Here is a 14,084-nt window from a genome sequence, read left to right as displayed (position 1 = left end):
TTTTAAAAGCTTTTGTCTACAAATTATACAAAATATTTTGACGATAGAGCATCTCTCTCTCAAGCACTTGAACTATAGCGAGAAGCTTGACATATGGTTAACTTATGGTAAGATGCAATGGTGCGTTTCAGTCTTGATCAAATGTTGATGAGTGGGTTTAATTTGTTTCATGACAATTCCAAACGTGCAAAAACTTATGGTTTAACCTGTTTAAGTTAAATTACGATTAGATTAGCGTATTCTTCTCGAAATATAATAAAATATTTTCGCTGCTACTTTATATTTCGAGATATGATTATAAAAAAGATTTGTTGGAGTACCAGATAAGATAAAAATATATCTAGCAGATGAAGCGGAAGCTTGATGTTGTTAACAGGTATTAATGTTTTCACAAACGCCCCCGCTTTGTTATACGTGCGTGCCTACTGTTTTCCAAGCCGATAATTTTATAGATTCCCTCGAAATTTAATATCGAAATACAGAGACGGTTTGAGAATTTTTTGTTTGCTACATAAACATTTGCATTTTGATAATACAAAGTAAAGTAGTTTTTCGAAGTACTGAAGCACGAAAAACAAATATATTTGTACAACTTTATACAGGATTTATTGAAAGATTGTCATTTTTTTTCACAAGGTGCACCTTTTTTAAATGTATAGAACATGTGTGGCCAAACTTTTGGGATTTGTAGCTTACTTCAAATTTAAAGATCGTATACGTTTATAAAAATGGTAGATTATCTTATTATTTCAAAAAAAAACTTCAAACAAAGCGTAAACACGAATTTAAATCTGTTAAACGCGACCAATATTTGGTTTTTATGGCGTTCATGGTTGAAAAAGCAGATTCGCAATTATGCGTTTCGAATAAGAAATCAATTTGTAAATATTTGAGAACGTTTCCTCAGAAATTAATTTCCAAAACTCATAAAATTGAGTATTTCTTCCAATCTAATTAAGTCAGCGAGAATCTTCTTCTAAGAAATCCTTTAAATTTCTTCCCCATCGACCGGTCAACTGCGGTCGACATCACGGTCCCCACTGGTACGGATATTTTTCTTCATCCATAAACCACGTGGTTATATTAAAGCTCTTTTGGAACCCCTCCCTTCTTGCACGTAACCCTTCTCAAACCCTCATAATCAGTACACAAACATTCTTAATATACCTTGTGGAAAAATAAATATTTTAGAAAAACTTTTTGAAAATATTCGTAAGAAACTTATTTTCAATGTCTTCTACAAGAAGTGATACGCCTATGGATTACAAATGCTTATTATTTTAATACTCTCTCACTGATAAAAATAGACTATAAAATCGACAAGAAAGTATCACAAATATTCATTTACGTATGTATGTATGGATTCGTATACAATGCGGCCCAAACAATCTGTTGTATCCCAAATTCTTGCGGGAGAACCCAGTGTTTACATATGATCCATCAATCCCACTCGTTTTGAAAAGTCTAGAATGTGGAATGACTTTAAATATTCATTTACGTATGTATGTATGGATTCGTATACAATGCGGCCCAAACAATCTGTTGTATCCCAAATTCTTGCGGGAGAACCCAGTGTTTACATATGATCCATCAATCCCACTCGTTTTGAAAAGTCTAGAATGTGGTATGGCCTTAAATATTCATTTACGTATGTATGTATGGATTAGTATACAATGCGGCCCAAACAATCTGTTGTATCCCAAATTCTTGCGGGAGAACCCAGTGTTTACATATGATCCATCAATCCCACTCGTTTTGAAAAGTCTAGAATGTGGTATGGCTTTAAATATTCATTTACGTATGTATGTATGGATTAGTATACAATGCGACCCAAAGAATCTGTCGTATCCCAAATTCTTGCCGGAGAACCCAGTGTTTACATCTGATCCATCAATCCCACTCGTTTTGAAAAATCTAGAATGTGGTATGGCTTTAAATATTCATTTACGTATGTATGTATGGATTAGTATACAATGCGACCCAAAGAATCTGTCGTATCCCAAATTCTTGCCGGAGAACCCAGTGTTTACATCTGATCCATCAATCCCACTCGTTTTGAAAAGTCTAGAATGTGGTATGGCTTTAAATATTCATTTACGTATGTATGTATGGATTAGTATACAATGCGACCCAAAGAATCTGTCGTATCCCAAATTCTTGCCGGAGAACCCAGTGTTTACATCTGATCCATCAATCCCACTCGTTTTGAAAAATCTAGAATGTGGTATGGCTTTAAATATTCATTTACGTATGTATGTATGGATTCGTATAAAATGCGACCCAAAGAATCTGTCGTATCCCAAATTCTTGCCGGAGAACCCAGTGTTTACATCTGATCCATCAATCCCACTCGTTTTGAAAAGTCTAGAATGTGGTATGGCTTTAAATATTCATTTACGTATGTATGTATGGATTAGTATACAATGCGACCCAAAGAATCTGTCGTATCCCAAATTCTTGCCGGAGAACCCAGTGTTTACATCTGATCCATCAATCCCACTCGTTTTGAAAAATCTAGAATGTGGTATGGCTTTAAATATTCATTTACGTATGTATGTATGGATTCGTATACAATGCGACCCAAAGAATCTGTTGTATCCCAAATTCTTGCCGGAGAACCCAGTGTTTACATCTGATCCATCAATCCCACTCGTTTTGAAAAATCTAGAATGTGGTATGGCTTTAAATATTCATTTACGTATGTATGTATGGATTCGTATAAAATGCGACCCAAAGAATCTGTCGTATCCCAAATTCTTGCCGGAGAACCCAGTGTTTACATCTGATCCATCAATCCCACTCGTTTTGAAAAGTCTAGAATGTGGTATGGCTTTAAATATTCATTTACGTATGTATGTATGGATTAGTATACAATGCGGCCCAAACAATCTGTTGTATCCCAAATTCTTGCGGGAGAACCCAGTGTTTACATATGATCCATCAATCCCACTCGTTTTGAAAAGTCTAGAATGTGGGATGGCTTCAATTGCCAGAGATCTTCGTCTTCTATTTCATACGCATCCAAGTGCTCTGGATAGAGGTTTCTTCCAGTTCCATCTGCTGTTTTTTATCCATTCCTATACCATTTAATAGCATTTCTATTCATTTCTTGTATGGTGTTTTGATCCCAGTTGCTTTTAGATTTTATTATTGAGGTTAAGTTTTTCTCAAAGCTAAACTTTTTCGATGCAACGTCCCAGAGTTTTTCATCATATTTAGGAACGAATTTTCTTTCCTAAATCAGTCTCTGAAGTGATGTTTCCTCTGCCACACTCTCCAGTACTATGTGGAGATTTAGAATCGCTTCTAGTGCAGCTGTTGGGCAAGATTTCACGGCCCCAGTTGCACAAAAGCAAATCAGTCTTTGCACCTTTGATACTTGATAATTGCCATGTACATCCACCGTAGGATCTTTGGGTTACAACCCAAATTCCTCCCTGCAAAGTTTCTGCAGGGCTTTTGTGACTTTGGTGGTTATTTCTTTTCCAACTTTGCTAGCTAGTCCCGGATATTTTTCCTCTGTTTTAAACTTGCTCATTTAGTTTGATGAGCTGAAGGAAATTAGGTAAATCCGGTTCCATTTATTTGAGAATTTCATGATACAAATGACAGATTTAGTTGGTACTAAACATTCGACGTATTAATCGGAAACGGAATAACTAGTTTGTTGTTTATAAAATTTTAATGGAGTATGATATTTTCCGTTAACGTTCGCGTGTAGGAAGTGAATGAGATTCCCTCCAATCAATCGTGATTTTCAAGATGGCGGAGAAGGATGACGCTTCCGGTGTAACTATCATCGTTAAGTTATTTTAAGATTCGATATATAATCAACTATATTAACGCCACGAGGAAACGCAACACGATCGAAGAGTTTTATAAATCTGTACCCGAAAATATATTAGAGGAAATAACATAAAATACGATCTTTGTTGTAACCAAGAGTGTTTTCTATTTTTAACGATGAAGAAAGTGCGGAAACTTAAATATTATGTTTATATTATGTATTCAAAAAGAAAATAGAATAACTACACTCTTATTGTTTAAATTACGAGGCGCATTCCGAAAAGTAAATTTCCCAATATTTTATTTTTCGTATTTATTTACACTCTTTCTATTCGTAAAGTGTCTCTTACGTTCTTAATTTATTCAAGTGCTAAACACTTCACTTAACTAACTATAATAATTCACTTATCACTTAACTACAATTATTTATTTAAATAAACCAAAAAGTCAAAACGTTAATTTTATCTATATATCAAAAGTTCTATGAAAATAAACTATTAAATAGATCTTAAATATAGAAAAACAAAGGTCATATGGGTATTTTATCAAAGGCAGTGCCTTCGCACAATTTTAGAATTCTAGTATACCGGCTCCAGGGAGCAGATGAGTTCGTAAAAAACGTCTTTTGATACACTTGAACCAATGACGTGTGAATTTGTAGTTTTATTCTCTTCCTTACACTCCGGATCGTCCATGATGCCCACGATGCAGACATGAGGCGCCTTAAAAGTCCCATCACTAGCTGGATTTAGCACCTATTTAATTGTGTACCTTCGCTGATCTCATTCCAAGTATCTCTATCCATCTCCGCCGATCCCTTCTTCGCGATAGCTTCACTTTTAGATCCACCAGGAATGGTTCTGGGCCGATTCATCGCTGCCCTTGATTCCGAGTCACCGGGCACCCAAACGAACTGGATCTTTCAGTTTTGGGACTGTACAAAGAGTTTAAATATAGTTTAGGTTGCTTCAAAGACAGATTGCAGTCGGTGGGGACGAATTTTGAGTCACCTCTTAGCCTACCAGAGTGAATCGTTTGGAAATTGGTGGTAGTAGTGGTAGCGGAAAGAAAACAACCAAAATTGGCACTGTACGAATCATTTTCCGATGATGAAAACAAATTTATTTGATATTCTAAAGAACGTTTAAAAGGAAAATATGAATATTGAAGGTTTATGGTTTATACAAATATATTTTGTTTATAGTTTTTTAACCATTTTAAAAAACTAATCTATAGCGTTTGTTCTTTCTCGATGAGACATTTTTGTGATCTAAATAGATGTAAACATCTATAATAATAGTTTGTCAAATTAAAACTTCCTAAGAAACATTAACGTACACTGTAAAATACGCGACCCAGATTCTAAATCTGTTTGTAGGTGTTTTTATATGTATATACGCACATTATCTACCCACAAAAATAAAATATGGACTGTAAACAATTTGTTATGTAAAATCTTGATACGAGTTAATGATAGCTACGGAAAAAAACCGCATTAGTTAGTTGTTTTTTAATTTAGTTAATTTTTTATGTTAAATTTAAATTTTGATGATTATAGAAATGTAGCTCAAACATAAACGGGCAAATTCTGCACCTGCATCTCTAAAAATTTACAGAAAACAGATATTTGCCTTATTTTTTACCCCTAAACACATTTGGATAGTAAAAACTGGGTGGTTCTATTTAAAAAAATAAAGAAATTTGATATTTATGTAGTTAAACTTTGAACACTTTTTATATACACCCTGTATAAAATTTTTCAACATAGATTGAAATACGTCTAACCTTGCTAAAAGCGACCGAACAAAAACTATCTTCATATCTTTAAGGGTATCCTCGTAAAAAAATAATTTATTAGGGACTGCAATGGTCAAATTTTTTACAAAAAAATTAATAACTCAAAAAGTATGCATTTTTTTTCGAAAAAAGTTCTAGACAAAAGCATACTAAAATTTTACGTAGATTACGTAGAAAAGATCGTATCCGAAAACACAAACGTAGAAATTTTCATTAATTTACTCTAAGTATTTTGGCATATACAGATAGTTTTAACTCGTTGTGTGACACCCTGTATAATTAAAAAAAAAATACAAATGTAGCCAAATAACATTTACAGAAATGGATTACAAATTAAAATTATAAAATAAACTTAGCCAGGGCATAAACTTCTTTTGACTTTCTGTCGGAATTACTGGTTTTATAGTCCAGGCAATGTAGTTGAAATTTCACTAAAACCTGACATTTAAACCAATAGTAACGATTTTTGGCACACAAGTAGTTTTTTGAGAGTACTTTAATAAAAAAAAATTGAATGAAAATGGTGAAAACCACCGAAAAAACTCTAAAAATTGGTAATTCGTCAATAACGTGGAAGGAATTGAAAATTTCGATACAATGTACTATTTAGACCGTGAAAATTCTACAGAAAAAGGTTTTTTGTTAATTTTATGGCCGCTTGCGTGCAGAAAAAATTTTGTTTTTCAAAGTAGTGTTCAAAAACTGCTCGAATATAAAAAATAATTTCTATCGGTTTTTACGTTCCTGGACTATTATAGAAAAAAAAAACCTAGTTAAAAATAAAAATAAAAGAAATGTCATAAAAATGATGTCACTTTTAATTGAATAAAATGACTAGTTATTGGTCAACGGTGTGTTACAAAATGTAGTTGTTTGCGTTTCTCACAAGATGAATGGAGACTTTTTCTTATAACTATAGGCGGGTTCTTACAACCGCTTTTGGTATTCTACTTGGCAATAGTTGTGTTTCTCATAATTAAACTTTTTTTGTTCAAGATAATTGACCTCGACTGTAAAAACTAATACGAGGGTTAGTCGAAAAATATACCTGAACACAGAACAGAAAGAGAAAAATGCTTTATTGTCCAAAAATTGTTACAATTTGCCGACAAAAGATTGGAAAAACTGAAAAAAAACAAACATAAAAATAACTAAATAAATACACAAATACAATAAAATTTCACTATAAAGAAGAAAACCAAATTGTATAACAAAATAATAGGTAATTAGAAAATAAGTCCATAGCAAAAATTAAACCAGTATGCAGCATGCCCTAATTGGCAAGTGATTGTGCATTTTTTTCCTTGTAAAATATTGAGCCCTTAACTAATTCGAATCATTCCTCAGTGGATAGCCATGCAATGAACTTTCTGAAATTGGTGAAGCGTGCTTACGAATTAGGCAAACTGATTCAAAGATGTATAAGGAAGAAAGAGTCAGAATTTTTCATCTTTTAAAGAAGTCACTGCAGTGAGCATTGCTGTTTGGTCTGAGTAAATATCAGCTCTCTCTTCTAGTTTGAAGATTGAGTGCCCCAGAAGTGAAGATGCAACTCAATAAGGGTATAATAAACTGTTATAGAGATTCTTTGGAAACTGGTCTCAGCGCAAATCAGGAGGAATTGCCTTAAGAATTTCACAGTTCCAACGACGTCAATTATGTTTTAGAAACGTTGAGGTAAAGAAGGGAAGGGGATATCGAAAATGCGACTCAATAAGGGCATAATACTCCGTTAAGGAGATGTATAAGTTCAGTTCTTTGGAAACTGATCTCAGAGCAAATCAGGAGGAATTGCATTGAGAATTTCACAGTTCCAACGACGTCAATTATGTTTTAGAAACGTTGAGGTAAAGAAGGGAAGGGGATATCGAAAATGCGACTAAATAAGGGCATAATACTCCGTTAAGGAGATGTATAAGTTCAGTTCTTTGGAAACTGATCTCAGCGCAAATCAGGAGGAATTGCCTTAAGAATTTCACAGATTCAACGCCGTCAATTATGTTTTAGAAACGTTGAGGCAAAGAAGGGAAGGGCATATCGAAAATGCGACTCAATAAGGGCATAATACTCCGTTAAGGAGATGTATAAGTTCAGTTCTTTGGGAACTGATCTCAGCGCAAATCAGGAGGAATTGCATTGAGAATTTCACAGTTCCAACGACGTCAATTATGTTTTAGAAACGTTGAGGTAAAGAAGGGAAGGGGATATCGAAAATGCGACTCAATAAGGGCATAATACTCCGTTAAGGAGATGTATAAGTTCAGTTCTTTGGGAACTGATCTCAGCGCAAATCAGGAGGAATTGCATTGAGAATTTCACAGTTCCAACGACGTCAATTATGTTTTAGAAACGTTGAGGTAAAGAAGGGAAGGGGATATCGAAAATGCGACTCAATAAGGGCATAATACTTCGTTAAGGAGATGTATAAGTTCAGTTCTTTGGGAACTGATCTCAGCGCAAATCAGGAGGAATTGCATTGAGAATTTCACAGTTCCAAGACGTCAATTATGTTTTAGAAACGTTGAGGTAAAGAAGGGAAGGGGATATCGAAAATGCGACTCAATAAGGGCATAATACTCCGTTAAGGAGATGTATAAGTTCAGTTCTTTGGGAACTGATCTCAGCGCAAATCAGGAGGAATTGCATTGAGAATTTCACAGTTCCAACGACGTCAATTATGTTTTAGAAACGTTGAGGTAAAGAAGGGAAGGGGATATCGAAAATGCGACTCAATAAGGGCATAATACTCCGTTAAGGAGATGTATAAGTTCAGTTCTTTGGGAACTGATCTCAGCGCAAATCAGGAGGAATTGCATTGAGAATTTCACAGTTCCAACGACGTCAATTATGTTTTAGAAACGTTGAGGTAAAGAAGGGAAGGGCATATCGAAAATGCGACTAAATAAGGGCATAATACTCCGTTAAGGAGATGTATAAGTTCAGTTCTTTGGGAACTGATCTCAGCGCAAATCAGGAGGAATTGCATTGAGAATTTCACAGTTCCAACGACGTCAATTATGTTTTAGAAACGTTGAGGTAAAGAAGGGAAGGGGATATCGAAAATGCGACTAAATAAGGGCATAATACTCCGTTAAGGAGATGTATAAGTTCAGTTCTTTGGAAACTGATCTCAGAGCAAATCAGGAGGAATTGCATTGAGAATTTCACAGTTCCAACGACGTCAATTATGTTTTAGAAACGTTGAGGTAAAGAAGGGAAGGGGATATCGAAAATGCGACTCAATAAGGGCATAATACTCCGTTAAGGAGATGTATAAGTTCAGTTCTTTGGGAACTGATCTCAGCGCAAATCAGGAGGAATTGCATTGAGAATTTCACAGTTCCAACGACGTCAATTATGTTTTAGAAACGTTGAGGTAAAGAAGGGAAGGGGATATCGAAAATGCGACTCAATAAGGGCATAATACTCCGTTAAGGAGATGTATAAGTTCAGTTCTTTGGGAACTGATCTCAGCGCAAATCAGGAGGAATTGCATTGAGAATTTCACAGTTCCAACGACGTCAATTATGTTTTAGAAACGTTGAGGTAAAGAAGGGAAGGGGATATCGAAAATGCGACTCAATAAGGGCATAATACTCCGTTAAGGAGATGTATAAGTTCAGTTCTTTGGAAACTGATCTCAGAGCAAATCAGGAGGAATTGCATTGAGAATTTCACAGTTCCAACGACGTCAATTATGTTTTAGAAACGTTGAGGTAAAGAAGGGAAGGGCATATCGAAAATGCGACTAAATAAGGGCATAATACTCCGTTAAGGAGATGTATAAGTTCAGTTCTTTGGGAACTGATCTCAGCGCAAATCAGGAGGAATTGCATTGAGAATTTCACAGTTCCAACGACGTCAATTATGTTTTAGAAACGTTGAGGTAAAGAAGGGAAGGGGATATCGAAAATGCGACTAAATAAGGGCATAATACTCCGTTAAGGAGATGTATAAGTTCAGTTCTTTGGAAACTGATCTCAGCGCAAATCAGGAGGAATTGCATTGAGAATTTCACAGTTCCAACGACGTCAATTATGTTTTAGAAACGTTGAGGTAAAGAAGGGAAGGGGATATCGAAAATGCGACTCAATAAGGGCATAATACTCCGTTAAGGAGATGTATAAGTTCAGTTCTTTGGAAACTGATCTCAGAGCAAATCAGGAGGAATTGCATTGAGAATTTCACAGTTCCAACGACGTCAATTATGTTTTAGAAACGTTGAGGTAAAGAAGGGAAGGGCATATCGAAAATGCGACTAAATAAGGGCATAATACTCCGTTAAGGAGATGTATAAGTTCAGTTCTTTGGGAACTGATCTCAGCGCAAATCAGGAGGAATTGCATTGAGAATTTCACAGTTCCAACGACGTCAATTATGTTTTAGAAACGTTGAGGTAAAGAAGGGAAGGGGATATCGAAAATGCGACTCAATAAGGGCATAATACTCCGTTAAGGAGATGTATAAGTTCAGTTCTTTGGGAACTGATCTCAGCGCAAATCAGGAGGAATTGCATTGAGAATTTCACAGTTCCAACGACGTCAATTATGTTTTAGAAACGTTGAGGTAAAGAAGGGAAGGGGATATCGAAAATGCGACTCAATAAGGGCATAATACTCCGTTAAGGAGATGTATAAGTTCAGTTCTTTGGAAACTGGTCTCAGCGCAAATCAGGAGGAATTGCCTTAAGAATTTCACAGTTCCAACGACGTCAATTATGTTTTAGAAACGTTGAGGTAAAGAAGGGAAGGGCATATCGAAAATGCGACTAAATAAGGGCATAATACTCCGTTAAGGAGATGTATAAGTTCAGTTCTTTGGAAACTGATCTCAGCGCAAATCAGGAGGAATTGCCTTAAGAATTTCACAGTTCCAGCGACGTCAATTATGTTTTAGAAACGTTGAGGTAAAGAAGGGAAGGGCATATCGAAAATGCGACTAAAAAAGGGCATAATACTCCGTTAAGGAGATGTATAAGTTCAGTTCTTTGGAAACTGATCTCAGCGCAAATCAGGAGGAATTGCCTTAAGAATTTCACAGTTCCAGCGACGTCAATTATGTTTTAGAAACGTTGAGGTAAAGAAGGGAAGGGCATATCGAAAATGCGACTAAAAAAGGGCATAATACTCCGTTAAGGAGATGTATAAGTTCAGTTCTTTGGAGACTGATCTCAGCGCAAATCAGGAGGAATTGCATTGATAATTTCACAGATTAAAAGACGTCAATTATGTTTTAGAAACGTTGAGGTAAAGAAGGGAAGGGCATATCGAAAATGCGACTAAAAAAGGGCATAATACTCCGTTAAGGAGATGTATAAGTTCTGTTCTTTGGAGACTGATCTCAGCGCAAATCAGGAGGAATTGCCTTAAGAATTTCACAGTTCCAACGACGTCAATTATGTTTTAGAAACGTTGAGGTAAAGAAGGGAAGGGCATATCGAAAATGCGACTCAATAAGGGCATAATACTCCGTTAAGGAGATGTATAAGTTCAGTTCTTTGGAGACTGATCTCAGCGCAAAACGTAAATGAAATAAATCTTTTTCGGGCGGTGGGTGGTAAACTCTTCACCAAGATTAACTGCTCTACTAACTCAACATGTAAATTGGTAGCCAGAAATTAACGGTTCGTTTAATCCTTATAGGGAAATTGGTTCTTATATCAGAACCAAAAATGGTTATGTTGTTGGCATTAACATCAAAACTTTGTTTTTTTACATAAGTTACAATTTGTTTTTACTCGAACTTATAAACACATAAACATATTGTTACCTACAGGTAGATAGGTAATCAAAAAACGTTGGCGACGAATTTACACATCATTTGTAGCAACCAGTGTCTTAATGCAAGTAAAGGGATTACCAGGACGAATAATTTACACCTGTTCATTTTTTTTTAGAAATAATTCGACCCAGTTCCGAATCATATAAACCACTGAAAGTTTTTCGATAAATTTTATCGCAATATTATCTCAAAGATTGCAACTAGGCGCTTGACTCGTATTTTATAAAAACAAGCAGGTATTTATGAAAAGAATTTAATTTAAATACCTCTTGGATACCGTTTGATACATTATCGATATATTAGTAGTATCATCTCCACCGTTTATCGACATATCTTGTGGACAACATTCTGCAAATCCAGTTCATGAAATGATATTGTAATAATAGGTCAGTAGCACTGAAAATTAACCAAAACGTTTTCTTGTTAAGAATAACTTTATTATTAAATAGTAGTCGAGTAAGTACAATAAAGGGCAAATCCTAGGAATTTCTGAGCAGTGAGACGTATCAAGTACATCCTCAAACCATCACCTAGCCTCCGCCTAACCTAACCAAGCCTAACCTAACCTTACTCTTCTCTTAGACCCAAAAATCTCAAACTTTGACTGATTACTACTACAGAAAATCGTTTTTTCGGAGAAATTTTTCGCGTTCTTGGTTTTTGGAATTAAAATAAAACAAAATGTCTAACTTTTATTAGCTAATCAAGTTACTCCCAATGAAAAAGGGACCAATTATATTGTCGCCTATTATTCCAGTTTCTCGGGATATTCGGTGTGGGATTCACGGATCCAACGAGGATTGTTACGTGACCAGCATCTACAATTATATCGATTTACGTTTCTATTAATACAAAAAGTGGCGTCATCGCAAAAATAACGTGGATCGTTTTGATTATAACATTTTTCCATCATTAAGTCCGCAAATTCTGTCAAAATCATCATCTGACAACTCTTGAACCAACGTTACTTTGTATGGATGGAATTTATCGTCTTCTAACAGGACACAAACATCTAAGGATTTGTTTACAGTTGATGCAGTTTTTCTGCGTCCTGATTTGGATAAATCTTTTACTGAACCAGTTTCGTTAAACTTTACTGACAATAAATCCTGTTATGGGATTTTGGTTAGGATATAAATTATTAAAGATAGTACACGTTTCTTGTTGATTTCTACGCCTATCACCATATCCTAATATCATCAAAATACCAATTGATTGAAACGTCAAATTTGTTATTGTAGTAGTCATAGCCAATTAACTTCGTCGAAGATCTGACAACAATGTAGATAGCACCATAATACCGGCTTTATCGCAAGAACCCTGTACACAAAAATCTATACATAAAACTCACTCTGTAGATGTGATATTACGGCTATGGAATCATTAATAAACATGGCTTTTGAGCAGTCAAAACCTTCTGTACATCTTATGGTTGTAAAACACCAATGAAAGCCTGAAATCTTTGATTATAGTCCGGTCAAATTAGACAAAAAATAAGAGTGAAACTAAATAAATTCCCAGCAAGCTGAAGATCAGTAAAATTGTTTAAAATACAATTTAAAATAAAATTTGATTGTTCCCCATCAATTCCGTGTATGAAAAAAAATTTTATTCAAGGTCAAAGGTCAAAAAAATGAGTTTTTCGCGATTATCATTAAAACGGTGAGTTTTATCATAAAAATGCATTAGACAAAAATTGTAGGTTATGAAATTATCTACAAAAAATGTGTTAATACTTTTTTTCCTACGAGCCACCGTTTCTGAGATATAACGATTCAAAAAGTTGTAAAAGTTGTAATGTTACAGATTTACTGTCATATTTAATGGTGATAGTGATTGCACGAGAAATACCAAAGCTGCATACCAACATCTTCGTCAATTGATCATTTATGACAGTTCCCACCAGCCAACAGAAATTTCTTATGAATACTCAAAACAAATATCGGTTTTACAACTTTTTGAATCATTATATCTCAGAAACAGTAACTTTTAGGGAAAAAAGTATTGATACGTTTTTTGTAGACAATTTAATGGTCTACAATTTTCGTCTGAGGTATTTTTGTGATAAAACTCACCGTTTTGCTGAAAATTGCGAAAAACTCATTTTTCGACCTTTGACCTTGAATAAAATTTTTTTCCATACACGGAATTGATGGGGAACAATCAAATTTTATTTTCAATTGTATTTCAAACAATTTTACTGATTTTCAGGAACTTATATATCTTCGAATGTGTAAATTGACCGGATTATTATCTCAGATACATTTAAGAATATTTTAGAAAATATTTAGTTTATTCTGTATTATTTAAAATGACCGTAATAAGTTTTGGATTATTAATGAGGTTTTATTAGTCTCTCGTAAATAAAAATAGCCTATTAAGTCGTGGTTTTAAACACAAAAATTCGTCAAGACAATATCCATTTATAATTTTATCGATTGCTAAAGTTAATGTAGCGAGTCGAATTGTTACTGTTGGCAATTATGAATTAAAACTTACTTCAATAAAGATAAACTACTGCACAAATTATAGGGGTACTATTAGCGTATCTAAATTCTTAATTTAGAGTAACCCTCATCCGTGGTTTTTAACTATAATTAATTTGATTGAAATTTACAGTTGAGTTGTAGACGATGACATTGATAAAATATCCATTGAATGTTGTAATGATAATTCTCATCATTAAATATAACAGAATTTGTTTTAGCTTATACAGTGTG

General features: G+C 34.6%; 1 protein-coding gene across 4 annotated transcripts in view; it reads right to left on the bottom strand.

The window, feature by feature from the left end:
* The window catches only part of LOC130449076 (protein held out wings), a 188,793-nt gene that overhangs the window by 149,014 nt on the left and 25,695 nt on the right, over nucleotides 1-14,084 (bottom strand). The gene's annotated exons all lie outside the window — the stretch shown is intronic.

Source organism: Diorhabda sublineata, chromosome 9 (assembly GCF_026230105.1).
Source record: "Diorhabda sublineata isolate icDioSubl1.1 chromosome 9, icDioSubl1.1, whole genome shotgun sequence".
NCBI classification, from domain to species: domain Eukaryota; kingdom Metazoa; phylum Arthropoda; class Insecta; order Coleoptera; family Chrysomelidae; genus Diorhabda; species Diorhabda sublineata.
The sequence above is the reverse complement of the archived record's forward strand: the minus strand, read 5'-3'. Positions and strand labels throughout refer to the sequence as shown.